Below are 14633 nucleotides of genomic sequence, written 5' to 3' on the forward strand. Positions count from 1 at the left end.
TGAGCTCCCCTTTCGTCCAATTCCTTTGTAAGATTTCTATAATCAGCCACCGTGGTAGGCTGAATTCTTATACCTTCGTCTACATTTTTGGCAGATGTATAACTTATTTATAAGTTAGCCATGATGGTTCTGAGTGTTGTCCATCTCTGCTTTTCCCTTAGGATAATCGGTGGCACCTTTTCATTGGGAGAAGTAGAGAGATCTGAAAAGGGAACATCCTCGTCCATACCAACAACATTTGTGGCTCAGCAGCGAGAGTTTTTCTCTTCTTACGAGCGTGGATTTCTCCTTGATCAGATGGATTAGAGGTAGAGACAACTAGATTGAGTTTTTCCTCCATTTGAGGAGAGTCTTCATTTTCATCAGCGTTGACTTCAGGTGAGGAATACAAGTTTAAATAGCCGGCCAATCCCGTTCAAACTTTTTGAGAAGTTTTTTAAATAAAAGTGAGTGCTAGCTTTTTATCGAGTGACTCGATAACGATGTCGGGGTCAATCATGCTAATAGGCCATGTTGTCAGCTTGAATTTCTTTTGAAGTTTATCAATAAGTACAAGAGTCGGCTCTTTATCGAACAAATCAGCGAATACGTCTACGTTCAGGTACGCTCATATCGTTTTAACTGCGTATGAGCGTTAATAAAAATCCCGCAGGTCTAAAGACCTGCCAGCAGAAATTTTTGTAGAATGTCCCGCAGCCTCAAAGGACTGCCAGCAATATCAAGCATAGGCTAAAGAAAGCGATAGCAATTAAATTGCATCTAAACAAAGTCTTACCTTGATATTTCATTTCACAAAATGCAGAACGCCATTCAAAATTGCAAAACGATCATCACTCGAACACTAATTCCTGATCAATCTATCTTCCCTCGAGAATATGAAAATATCATCCCAATAGTTATATTTTATGTCAGTAAATTCTGAATAGGTGAATAAATAAATTACAAAAATAGAAGCCTAAAATTATTATTTCTAGAAAATTTTCTTTAATTAAAAATGAGCATATTATATATGCATATTAATTTATAGTCATAAAATTTTTTGAGATATTGTGTAAATATAACCTTCGACATGGGCGTTGCCTTGATTTGCACTATTTAAAAGACATGAAGTTAGGTCAAAAGCACTTATTTTATAAACTGCGCATAAATTCCAAAATTAGTATAGCTAGTAAATCCTTTAGTGGAATAACTGTAATCTAAAAATCAGTCTCCGCTCTGACTTATCGAAATTTTTGCTGATCACTGAATTTTAAGAGAGTCACGCTCAGAAAGCAACAAAGAAAAACATGATAAGCAACACGTGATATATGCTTCTTGTATGTTGCTATTCCATAATTTATATTTGCATTGTTGCCGGAACTCGCACCACGGTAAATATTTTAAAAAATGAGAAAATAAATAAATATATATTTCACAAAAACTTAAACCTGCAATATTCAGAGTTGACTGGGATGCAATGAATGATAATTTAAGAATGTACCGGATTACGAAGGCGACAGAGTCGTTTGTGCAGTTTACTTGAAGTGACCTTGGTTTCTGTTACCATGGAGAGAACGTTTTCTTCCCGGAGACAGACTGCCAGGCATCAAAAATGCAATACAAAAAATAATAGTAAATACAAAAAGGAAATTACATCAAAACTTTGGTAAACAGCCACGATATCCTTAAATCTCCAGGCATGACAAGGCGCACGTTAGATTAAACAGAAGATCAGATGTGCATGGCCGGTAAGTACAGCAAACTAGAATAAGTTGATAACTGATAACTTTTTTTGACGATCTGAACCATGCTGTATAGAAAATATAAGATTTAATTGGATTGAATAATTACTGTTAATAAAAAACATCTTAAAATCTTCGAAAATACTTTCACAGTTTACAAGCAATGTCGACATTGGTAGCAAATTTCATATACTTATTGTAAATCTGATATTCACATTATTTATATATCTGTTCGTTAGTGTTTAGAGCCTTCCTTCATGACGTCTCAAATTGCTAATTGCCTTATCTACCACTTCAAAAAAGTGTCTTCAGATGGTGTTAGTTTATAAAATGTCAAAGGTTATTATGTTTTTTTTAAAAAAAAAAAAAAAACTTTTTACTAACTACTGCGATGCATTTTTTTTTCCTCGAGAAGAAATGTTTAGCAAAGGATTCTGTACATTCAGAATCCTTTGAAAAAGATACGTGCCTGTTGATTGCCAAGGTTCACATTTGAATTTATTCGAAGAAGCAAAGAACATTTTTTAGACTTCTTTAAGGATAGATTAGCTCATCTCTGATAAAGATATTTATATTTATATTAATATGATTTATATTATCATAAGTGCTAGTGAAAAAAAAAAGAACTATCCAGAGGTAAACCTAAATTCAATTAACTTCTATAAAATTAACCTCAAAATTAGTTTCATGCGAATAAAATTAGTCATTTAAGGCTTTTTTATATTTATGAAGAAATAGTGACGAAAGTAAAATACGACTTTCCTCGGAAACAGATTTTTCGTCCTGTCTGACAGACAAACCATCCAGAGAATACACACAATCGACAACCATAACAGATAAGATTAACAGTTTTATCATAGCATTAATTAGGTTTTTATAAAGCCAAATACAGCCATAATGACTGAGCCTGACACGTATTTAATAGAAAAATGAAGACAAAATAACTTCACATGATATTTATATATTTAAAGAAATATTTTTTTATATATGATGTTTATAAAAATAATGTCATGAAACGGCATTATTAGAATGCAAAGAATTTATCAAGACTTTTCAACTGAAGGTGAGATAGCCAATATGATATGGGTTTTCCTTCCGGAACCCGGCTACTAGAGTACATGCAATTTACACTCAGAAATATATGTTTAGGTAAAATAACTGTTATCCCAAATTATAATTAAGAAAACTAGTCTTTGTAAGGTCGAGTTATTACTATTAGTTATTAATAAACTTCAAGAAATGGTATTTTCAAACATATGGCTAATTATAGGATGAGCTTTTACATCTTTGATGCTGAGAAATATGTCTTGGACGCTGAGAAATATATATGTATGCGTATATATATTTTTCGGGAAATCCTTATAAGGACTGGCTTAAAGGGGCGAAGCAAGAATGCTTTTCATCTTCCCCGTTATCTGTAGATGACAGTGTAGGGATAAGGTGTTATTGGGCTATTAAAGCTCTGATCATGGCAGGAAGGTAACAGCAATAGCCGAGCCTCAGTTAAAACTTCATTAGCTACAGCATTGCCATCCATTACCCTCCAAGAGTATTGGATTCAGATTTTTTCGGGAAAGAAACCGAGAATCGGTTATTTGAAGAAAACTGAATTCGGCTAAAAATAGGTTTCCTTACTTTTCTAAATAATTTCAAAATTTCTTTTTAAAAAATATTATTATTAAACTTCAGTTTATAAAAAAATATCATTTGATATTATATTTTATAGAAACTCTTAACTTTTTTAGAGAGTTTATAACTTTAGCTATACTTTATTTTCTGCTATATTTTAGTTACACTATTGATATTTCAATTCTATTGCGAAAGAAACTTTATTTTCAGTTAACTGAATATTGATAAATGTTCATGTTTACATTGTTGTTATCAACAACTACCAATACCAAAAACCAGATTATTTTTCTTTAGATGAAAATAGCTTCTCAGGTTTTATATGACACAAGGAAATATGAGTTCGGAGCACTACAAAAATGAGCGCACCTGCTTAATATCCTGGATATCCAGGCTCGGTAACTGCTCACAAACAATATAGCATTGCTTTGTCTGCGAAAAAAATGGCCTCGTTGTCGTCATCAATGCTGTCCCACAAGCTTACTTTTGTATCTGAGGCTCAAGTGCAAGGTAGATATTTATGGCCAGTTACCGTATCTCAAGGCGAACAAACGAGGGTGAAACACTTACTTGATAAAAGTAATAAATAATGATTTTAGAATGTTGGCAGAGGTGATACGAGATGCCACTTGTAAGTCGTTAAATATTGTTAAGTTTACAAAGTTACAAATCACAAAAGGGTGCAAATCATTGAATGTGTAGAGCACAATGGTGACAAAACTAAGCATCTCTTTAATCTTAATGTTTGCATTACTCCTTAAAATTTTGGACATATCGAAAGAAATGCTGAAGCTTGTTTTATAGATCATCAGAATGTATTTGATTTTATTTATTGCAGCATATAATAAATAAATCTAAGAATTTTTGACAAAAAAAAGCATCTGGATTTAGAAGAATGATCGATTTTTTAATTTTTTTTTTTTAAATCTGATTTATAATTACTTTAGGAATTTTGTTTATTGAAAATGAAGCACATTCTCATACTTGCTAATTAAAATTGAAAGCAATAATAAAAACTAGCCGTTCTTCATTTTGCCTGTTTGTGGTATGAAAAATGCAAGTTTTGCTGGAGAAAAACCCTGCTACTTTCTTATGAAAGACTGGGCTAATTTACTTTCATTGGAAAAAAAAAAAATCTAATACGGTATTCACTTCCTAGACGGGATTCGAACACATCCATTCCAACTGAAGGGCATCGCCAACACGGCTGGGCTTCAGATGCTCATTCATTAATATTCAATTGATTTATTTAAATTAAGCATTATTTGTGCATTTTACATGTCATTAATATTTATGTATCGTTTATTTTATATATCACAATGCGAATGTTATGATCATTGATCACGATATGGCGGAGCACCTCTCTGCCGTAATATCACTTAAAACTCTTACAAAAATGATCGAATGCCCTGATCCTCAGCTGTCCTTGATGACTAAAGATGGCGATAGATACCCACCGATTTACAAACAAAATAAAAAAAGAAAAGAAAACGCTAGTTAAACTAAAAGAATTCTACCTACTCTTGGGGAACAAAAAAGTTCTCATTTTAAAAAAATATTTTTTTTCAAAGGAAAGATTGAAGTCTATTAATTAATAATGAAATTGATTTAATATACTAGTAAATATTTACTTAATTCAAATATAAATTCAAAATGGAGGGATATTTCTGCGTAATGATTATATAATAGAAATTTCTATAACAGGAATTGCACTAACGCTTTATATTTGTGCAGTAGGAAGTATTAATAGTGATATATTGTTAAGAAGTTCTTTCAGTAATGAAGCTAGTTATTATCGAACCCTGTTTCACTTTACTTTTTAGAACAATTATTTTTCCTTCCAAACTTAGATATTTGACAGACTTTTCTTTCGTGATTGAGAGAACAAACTTTAATAACTGCAGTATCTTTACGTAGTAAAACATGTCATAAATTATTTTACTAAAGTTCTTAAAAGAACTGGAAGATGGACTGAGTCCTTGACTCTCATTGCTGGGTAACGGCAATAGTCGAGCCTCAGTTAAAACTTCATTGGCTACAGCATTGCCATTCGTTACCCTGGAAGTCTTAAAAAGGACTCTTCTCCTCTCCCTATCTCTCTACTATTTTACTAAATTACATTATCAGAAATTAATCAATTTTCGAAATCGTAGATAATATTTGGTGTATTATATTAATAAACATAAATTTAGAAAACTCTAAAGAAATACAAATAAAATGCCTATAGCATTAAAATTAAATTCACTTCCAAGAATATTCTATTTTTAATTATTTAATACAATGCAAAATACATGACATTCGCGACAAAAGTCGTGAAACGTTTTATTATTATTATTATTTTAATAAGGTGTGAGCTCATTAGTTGAACATTGAGTAACTTCAGTGCTTACAAGGACACGTCATGATTATTTTCCTTGCTATTCAGGAAAGTAACCTTGAAATTGAACAGGTTTTTGACATTTCGTTTAATCACAGTAATTACCAGTTAGCTCACTACACTTGTAAGGCTGTCAGCTGAAATCACTGGAACATTCCATTTAACCTACTATGCAGCATGAATAGATACACATCTTTTGTGCGGTTATAGATTCAATTATTTTTCATTCAAAAGAGATATTCGGTATTACTGATAAATGAATAAGATATTTTTATGAATTCAAACTTAACGCCTCTTACGCTAGTAATAATTCTTCATCACAAACAATCAACCATATCAAATTTTCTTCAGTGTCACATGTACCGAAGTTTTGATTTAATTATCAAAGAACGAATAAATCAAAATTGACTTTGCATTTGCCTAAGTTTCTTGTTATAACTTAAGTCACAAAGCTCAGTATGATACATACTTACTCACTGGGTATTTTCATTTTTCAGTTTAAAGAAGAAAAATAAGAAAAGAAAGAAAAATACATTCGTTTTGGAGATGGGAAAATCCATCAACTTGCCGATAAATCGAAAAACAGGCACATTTTATTATCTTTATGCTATAAATAAGATTTGAAATGCATAGAAAACTACCTTTAAAAAGCAATTTATGTCAGTTAATACTGACACCTGGTAGCTTCCGTAGCTCAGTCGGTTTTAGGATGCCTTCGGTTGGAAAGATTTGGGTTGGAATCTCGTCTAGGACGTGAAAAATCTTTATCAGGACCTTTTAAGTGAAGCACAGTTAACATATGGAGATGACAGAGCCTTGTCTCCCGGAAACTTAGGTTTTTCAACCCGTATATAGGCAAACCAGCCAGGAGAACACACCCGATTTATATACAAAGCATACTTATAGGCATAGAGCTAAACACCTTATGCTGATATCATAGTTATGATATCCAAGGATATCTTGGACTGTTATAGGTGCTTAAGGGCCAGTTAGGAATAGTAGAAAAAAGTAGTATTGATAAATGAATGTATACTCGAAAGATTTCGTCTGAAATTAGTGACGTTAGACCAAGCAAAAGTATTACACTCAAACAATTACAGACTTGAGCGCATATGCTTTGAGCGTGTTGTAAATATTACTATTTTAACAAACCGTTACCATAATAACGGTTATATATACAGTATATAACTCCATATAAATGATGGCCACTGCTTACATGGGATTTCACACGTTTTTATTATTATTATTATTCGTGATACCCCCAAGGGGTTCGAAGACTCATCGCGGGCGGACACCTATTGCTCAACTCTCCGTCTCCACCACTACACCAAACCTCTACTACCAATCATCTATATCAGCGCCATTCACTGCCCACCACCATCACAACTAGTATTTTTTGTCTGTAAATTGCGTGTGTTCTGAAGGGCCGATTTGTCTGTATGCGGGATGAAAAACCCGAGTTTCCGGGAGAAAAAGCCCTGCCACTTCCGAATGAGATCGGCTAACTCACCTTCATTTGAAAAAATCCATATAAAGATTCCACCCGTCATGACGAGACTCGAACTTAGGCCTTTTCCAATTGCGCTACGGAGGTTTTCCGTGGACTTCCTAAGTCCTACATCACAGAAACATCTTGTAATTGGATAATTATTCTCATCATCTTTGTGATAGTTGTAAGTGATGCGTGTCGCTGTAGAGAAGCAGTTGCAAATCATATCAAGAAGGTAGACATCTTTCTAAACTTTTGAAGATACGCTATTGAAGCAAGTTTACCAAGTATTCTTGGTAGTGTTTAAACAGCACGGCATGTTTACCATTTTTTCTTGTATTTGAACAGCTACACTATATGGTATCTTATACTGAGCTTCCTATGCTACTACCAGTAATTCATTTCGTTTTGTATCTGCTTTGTGTCTACAGGGATGAATAACTGATAACTGATTCAGACCTAAAAGCTATTTAGTGTTAGGAAATTTTGCAAGAGAGAGTGAGTGAAATGTATGCAATTAATATGTAAATGTTCCACACGACGAAGTGCTCCTATGTCGTTGTATGCCTTTATGATAAACGATCGCACTGTTGTGTTGAATGCTTAGTCAAAATCAACTTAATCTGATAGCTATTATTATTATTATTTTAAGGTTGAGTGCGCAGTAGGAAATGTTTAACTGCTTAGAAGCAGTCTGTCATACAAGTAAGGGAATTTTTTCGCGTTGGAATGAAGCAATAAGTTGAAATTTGGAGATTCCACTTTATTACAAGAATATGTTATAATCGTTTCCTCAAATAAAGTTATGAAACATTACATTTATATATAAAAGCGTTGTGTGGTCTTCATAACTATATAATTCAATAGTTGTAATTCAGGCGATCATTGTAACTGATTTGAAATTATTTCCTGTGTAATTTAATAATTAACTTGTCGAGAACTCCACTATATGTAACTGCAGTATGATCGAATAGCTAGTCATCATTTACACAAAACTATTGCATTAAATATAATATTTGATAAACAAAACTAAATATATTTTAATAATATATGAAATTTCTAAAGAATCTTGAGAATTATTTAATAATTCTTAAAAAAATATATTTATTAATTAAAACACCTTTTAATTTTTATCAAAAATATTAAATAAATTTGAGTATTTGGAAAATGTTTACTAAATTTGAATGCATTTCGTAAAAAGATAAAAGAAAAGGAAGGTATTATTTACAAAATAATAAAAAGATGTATGACCTTTGACTAAGTTGTTTGTGCACCACCCACCATTTGTGGTGATTTACGACGTACACAAGAAATCCCGCACCCAGAAACTTTTGCTTCACTATTCTTATCACCCCACGACCTTCGCTTCCTCCCATCTTCTAAAGTTGCCCGAAAAATTCTCTTTACCGTAGTCTTGTTTCAAGGTTACCCGAAAAAGTCAACACTGATAAAGTGGGACACAAGCAAATCGAGTATGCGTTTATCTTTCAACAAAATCTAGTGTTCACATGTGCAATGTACATCATACGCTGAACAAGAGATAAAGAAACCAAATTTGACACCAGGTATCGCCAAAAATTTCATTTGAATATCAGATATTAAGTAATTTACAATACGTGTCTATAAGTTACTTTTTAAAATATTTTTACTATTTTTTTCTTCAAATGGTTTAAAAAATTAAACCATTTGAAGTGTGTCAATGTATAAATATCGATTTATATGACCTATTATATTTGTCTAGGAATAAAATTCAAAATTTTAAAATAATTGCAGAATTATATTAAAATTTAATAAAAGTAATTAATTTAAATAAACAGATTATGTTTTTTAAAGAAAATAATGCTCAGAACGAAATAGATCAAACATTTTGATTAACTTATCGGTTTCTGATTCTCAAACCGTAACGAATGGGCAATGAATAATTAAATCAAAAATTTGAATACTTTGTTATAAATTATTAAAAAAGAAAGTAATTGCACCATGGACAACTACATAATACAGTTTTCGTCTATTATTACCTGGTTATAACTTGGTATTACCTAGATATTTTTCGCTTATGTAAACATGTGAAAAATATAAAATATAATTTTCCCTTTCTTGTTTTTTTTTCCCATAGGATCCGCAAACAACACGTTCTGCAAAACCATATAGTAGATATAACTCGTAATCGATTTAATTTATATAGAAAGAATTATTTTTGACTTATTTATGGTAGCTAGTAGTTTAGTTTGTATTCACATCAATACCATAATGGAAAAAAAAAGAAAAAAAAACTTAACCAACAGTATTAAAAACCAATGATTTTGAAAAGCTCCTGTACAAGGAGTAAATAGTCATTCGTAAAATTTAATTAAGGATGTCAGGAGAAATATAACATTAGCCAGTAATTGATATTATGTCCACACAAAACACTCAATCGACCATGGTGCCTATTTGTTGTTGTTTTTTTTAAAGTATGTCTTCTTTCGAAAGTCTTCTTTCGATATGTCTTCATCTTTTGCTATAAAACATCATAAATCTATATTTCTCTCTCTAAACTGATAATTAATGTGTAAACAGTACTATGAATCGGGTATCCTTTGTGATTCCGTAATTATGGAAAACATAAGTGCATAAACCAATTATTTACGCTAAGAATAGTTTCGATGCGCGCTGTATATAGATGTTATTTGATCCAGTGTTGCTAATCACTGCGCGCCTCTCGATGTCCACATAGCATTCTGTAATTATTAGATACGTCTGACAAAGCATAGTTTAATTTAATATGTAGGTTTATCTTGTTTAGATTTCTTTTACCATTCTATTTCTGATATTTGATTGTATATTGAACTCCTAATATTAAATGATGTCAGATCAGTAGAGAATCGCGTTTTTCCTCGATAGCGGAGGATGAACAAAAGCAAATAATAAAACCAAATGAATGGCTAAAAATAAACGTGGGGGATTTATTAAATACGAAATAAGTAAACCTAAATGAAGAGGGCTGCAAAATGTTATTTCATCCTAACACTTCAGGCGTGTGTGTGTGTGTGTGTGTGTGTGTGTGTGTGTGTGTGTGTGTGTGTGTGTGTGTGTGTGTGTGTGTGTGTGTGTGTGTGTGTGTGTGTGTGTGTGTGTGTGTGTGTGAAAAGGCCTGAATTCTCCCTCTGGATGGGAGATATCATCTAGGACGTGAGGAATATTTAGGAGGATTCCCAAATGAAAGAGTTTGTTAGCTAGGCTACATACACGGGCGCGCCCGCATCTGTGTATCAACTGGTGCATTGTACATAATACTATAATTTTTCATTTTCTACTCCTCTTCCATGAAATTTTGTCATTTATGATCAGCAACTAAAGTCATGCATCACATTGCCTGATAGTAATCTAACTGTCTCAACTATATCCTTCGAGGATTTGTTGACAGGATCTAGAGTAATTTCCTGTAGCGAAAAAGTAGTTAGACATTCAAGTAGGAGAAAAGCGATCTGTCTCGATGCTGGCTTTACTCATAAATTTATCTAAATATGAGCTAAGCTGAAAATAAAGCATATTCTTGCAATTATTTATTAGCAACGCACATAAACCAACTAGACGCTAGTGGATTACCTAATAAAAATATATCAATACGTCAATTTTAACTTGAATTTCAATTTTAGCAACTGAATTGCATAATGCTGAGAAAACGTCTCAAATGGTTATTGTTTTCTTAATTTCCGTGTAGGCTAAGCCATTTTTTCCAATAATTAGTTTCCTGTAGGCTTGAGAAATCACGCATTAAAAAAAAATGGGGAGGGGGGGTATGAAACGGCGTACTTACGACGCATTCTGACTTTATATTAGATCTTCAGTTAGTACAGTTAAGATAAGAAATGTAGCACGAGATAAAAGTATTTTTTTTACAATCTAGGTGATTTTTTCTTTTTAATACAAAAGTTCTGTAAGCTGAAATCTAATTAAGTTTAGTGATAAACTTAATGGAATCAAAATGAAGGTTGAGCCTGAAATTCCGTCTCAAATAAAGACAACGCTGGCGTAAGTTGAAAAGCATAGCGTCAGTAGATGATAAAACATTCTCATATCTGTCTTAAAGTGCCATAAAATGAAAGAGGCCCTCTTTTGTCAACTGGAATGGTTAACAACTCCCTCTCTCCCTCCCGGACACGACCACAGATTACACTTACAACTTTCAGTCGGTTACAAAACACCAGTGAGTTCTGTTGAAGTCGAACAGGTTATTACACTCGTTTTTTTTTTCTATTTTATTTTATTTCTGTATTTTCTTCCTGACAGCTTACTGATTACAAAACCAGATTGTTCCGAAAACTATCGTCGTTAACAGAGAAAAAGCCATTACTAATCAATAATGGATAATTATAATTTAACTGCAGAGTAATATTTGTAATGCGTGTGCAAGAAAATTAATAGGAGGGGAAAAATTGCACCTGACACTGTGAAACGTCATGCAATGTGGAATAATAATAATAACAATAATAATAATAATCCCTTCAGGTCAGCTGAGTACAAAAATTTTAAACGACACCACGAATTTTCTGAAATCTAAGAAAGTAGCAGAAAATTGGGGTGCAAAGATAGTTAATTTCATCCTGGAATCACTATATGCGATGTATGTTGTGAACTCAATTTCTAGGATAAATTTCAATGAATGTAAACCAATGCATAATGGAAATTGGTGGTATTACAGACAACTGTAAAGCTAAAGAGAGAGACAGGTCAACATATGAAATCATTATAAACAACATGACGGCACGTTCGCGTAGTCATTCAAAGGTAGAAACTTCTCTTGCAACACAATTTATGCAGTTCCATTATAGTGAATGAATAAACCTGTTTTGACAGCCACATAACAAATCCAATAATAAAAGCCTTCGTAGTATATACAAATGCAAAATTTTTGACCACTGATGGACGATCACAGTGTCTAACAAAAAGTCCTTGTTTTGAGTCTCATCTTTTGAAATAATAACGTAATTAATATTTATTAACTTAATTTCCGATAATAACATATGTGTGTGCCAAGGCGCGATCATTATTGATATTAATCGAACGTCGAACATGATTACGACAATTCTTTCTTCTGTGTATAACAGTATTGCTACGTAACCAATTCACTAAAAAAAACACTAATAACATTATGCCTAAAATGTTCATATCTAGCTCTATAAGTGCCTACAATACTCCAGATATCATTTCACAAGTGACAGAATATAAATGCTAATGTAAGCAATACAATACTCTAATATCCACTAAATAGTTCACTATTAAAAGTCTTGCGTCATACTACTCAGATTTATCTATTAATAGAACTTACAGAAATACAACATGTTTACTGCATGCATATTATTTCTAGCTGTTTTACTAACAGATCATATTTCTATATAGTACATGCATCCATATTATGAGGTAGGTAAAATGAATTGTAGTTGTATTAAGTTTCTAGTGAAGGAAGACAATTTGTTTCGACTGTATCACGCCATAATATGGCTATTTATTATGACTTTTGCATTATATTCAATCGAATAGGGTATAACATAATTTTGTTATAATTAAAGAATAACGATTTCAATCTCACATGACAAAATCCATATCAAAAAGAACAATACAAAAATAATAAAGAATATCTAAGCTACATAGCAACCGGGTGGGAAAACGAAATATTTCTTGTGACAATTGCATACGTTTTCTCAAACAGTCGATAAAGAAATCTTACTTTATATTCGGCATCAACAAATACATTTTTCTCCTGCAAGTTTTCCAAGAAATGTTTTTTTTCTTAAACTTAATTTATAAAAGGAAAACAAAGTAGACAAACCTACCTCGATCAGAAGTGATGCAACTCAAGAGACAGTTAGGTGACACATTGATGATAGTGATCTCTCGTGCCTAAATGACACGTCTCTTTTTCCTCCTACAGCAGCAGCAGAAGCAGCAGCACGTGCCCCCGATTCTAGCGCTGATGAAGAAACCAACTGTTACAGCTTGAACCAATGTGCAGAAGTGGATGTTTTCTCTCTCTGTGTGTCTCTGGTCGGCGCGAGGATACATGGGAGGTGTAGCATCACTAACGTCACCGATACCGGCGATTGGTGCTGCTGAAGCTACAATGTGTGTGTGTGTGTGCGTGCGTTCGTGCGTGTTTGTCCTTCGCCTCCTCTTGATCCGCCGCCAAGACTGCTCCAAGAGTAGAGGAGTAGGCCAAGGTCTATGTCGCGAGGTGTTGGCAGGTGGAGAAACGTCGCTCAAAAGTGATGACGCCGGCAAGAGTGGGAAAAAAAAAGAACCATATGATACGACTAAGGTAGAGAGAGAGAGAGAGAGGGAGAGAGAGAGAAGGGAGCACATAGACGGTGCGACGTACTGAAAACCAGCAACACATGTGCAACAGTAAGAAGACAAGTGCTTCACATATGCTTCTTCTATTACGAACTCTCCCCTCCCCGCAGCTGCTTGTGTGTTCACTTCGATTTGATTTAGAATTCCCCTGGGCAGATAACTTTTCGAGTACACTATATTACAGTAGTAGCCAATAATATACTGTCTATGAGCAGAAAATATGTTACATCAGAACAGCAGCCTGATATTACCCAACATTAGAAAGGTAGCATTTCATCAGCATTTCTCACCTTTTCTCTATAAAACTTGTAGATTTTTTTTATCTAAAAACTTGGAAAGTTTTAAGATGCAATGCGAAAAAAAAAATTTTATACCGGCATCTTATCTTTATTTTTCCTGAATAAAATAAACAACAAAGGTTACTCCAGATATGTCAGGCATCTTACCGAGGTAGGATACACAATAGAATTTCCGATTTGGATTTCAAGGTCAGTTGGAAATAGCCTACATTTAGTCACAGCGGCAGTATCTTCTGACTCTGCCACATGTTCTACATAGAATTCCCATTGACCTCATAACCAGACTGCTGTCTGTTGTTTATCTTTGTGAGGAAGCCCTTGAATTACGATGTTTTCATCGACAAGGAAGTCTAAAAAAGATAACAGCGAAAGAGTCCTCCTTCCCCCCCCCCTTCTCTCTTTGCTTGACATCATCAGTATTTCTGTACTTTTTCTTTCTGTCAGATGTACGGTATTAGAGCACTTGCAAATATAATTCAACTTACAACTTTCAATCTTAAAGTCAAGAAGGAAGAAAAACTTATGCTAAGGATTATAATTTTTATTTCAGGGTTTGGGCTGTTTTGGAATTCCGGCCGAAGCAGCTAAGAGCCAGCATGATTTTTTTTTTTTTCGGCCGGTTGATCTGTTCTGCAGATGAAAAACCGTGAAACCTCCGTATCAGACCAAAAGACAGAAAGAACCATTTAGTTTAAACTATTAAAGGTTATTTTATCCGTATTATATATATGCATAATTACTCTTCAAGGTTTAAAACTCTACATGTGATTTTAAATGTATTTAATATA

The 14633-nt window shown here is 33.2% G+C and overlaps 1 protein-coding gene across 2 annotated transcripts in view; it reads right to left on the reverse strand.

The window, feature by feature from the left end:
* Positions 1-14633, reverse strand: part of LOC150097493 (solute carrier organic anion transporter family member 74D-like) — a 314670-nt gene that overhangs the window by 87363 nt on the left and 212674 nt on the right. The window contains exon 1 of one of the 2 annotated variants that reach the window (XM_090407009.1): positions 13030-13143. The exons of the other annotated variant lie outside the window; for it this stretch is intronic. The gene's annotated coding sequence lies outside the window, so the exon portion shown is untranslated. Of the gene's footprint in view, positions 1-13029; positions 13144-14633 lie in introns of those variants that run through there. 2 annotated transcript variants of the gene reach the window in all.

This window comes from Typopeltis vanoorti, chromosome 17 (genome assembly GCF_054136105.1).
Source record: "Typopeltis vanoorti isolate ZY-2024b chromosome 17, IOZ_Tvanoo_1.0, whole genome shotgun sequence".
Lineage (NCBI taxonomy): Eukaryota > Metazoa > Arthropoda > Arachnida > Uropygi > Thelyphonidae > Typopeltis > Typopeltis vanoorti.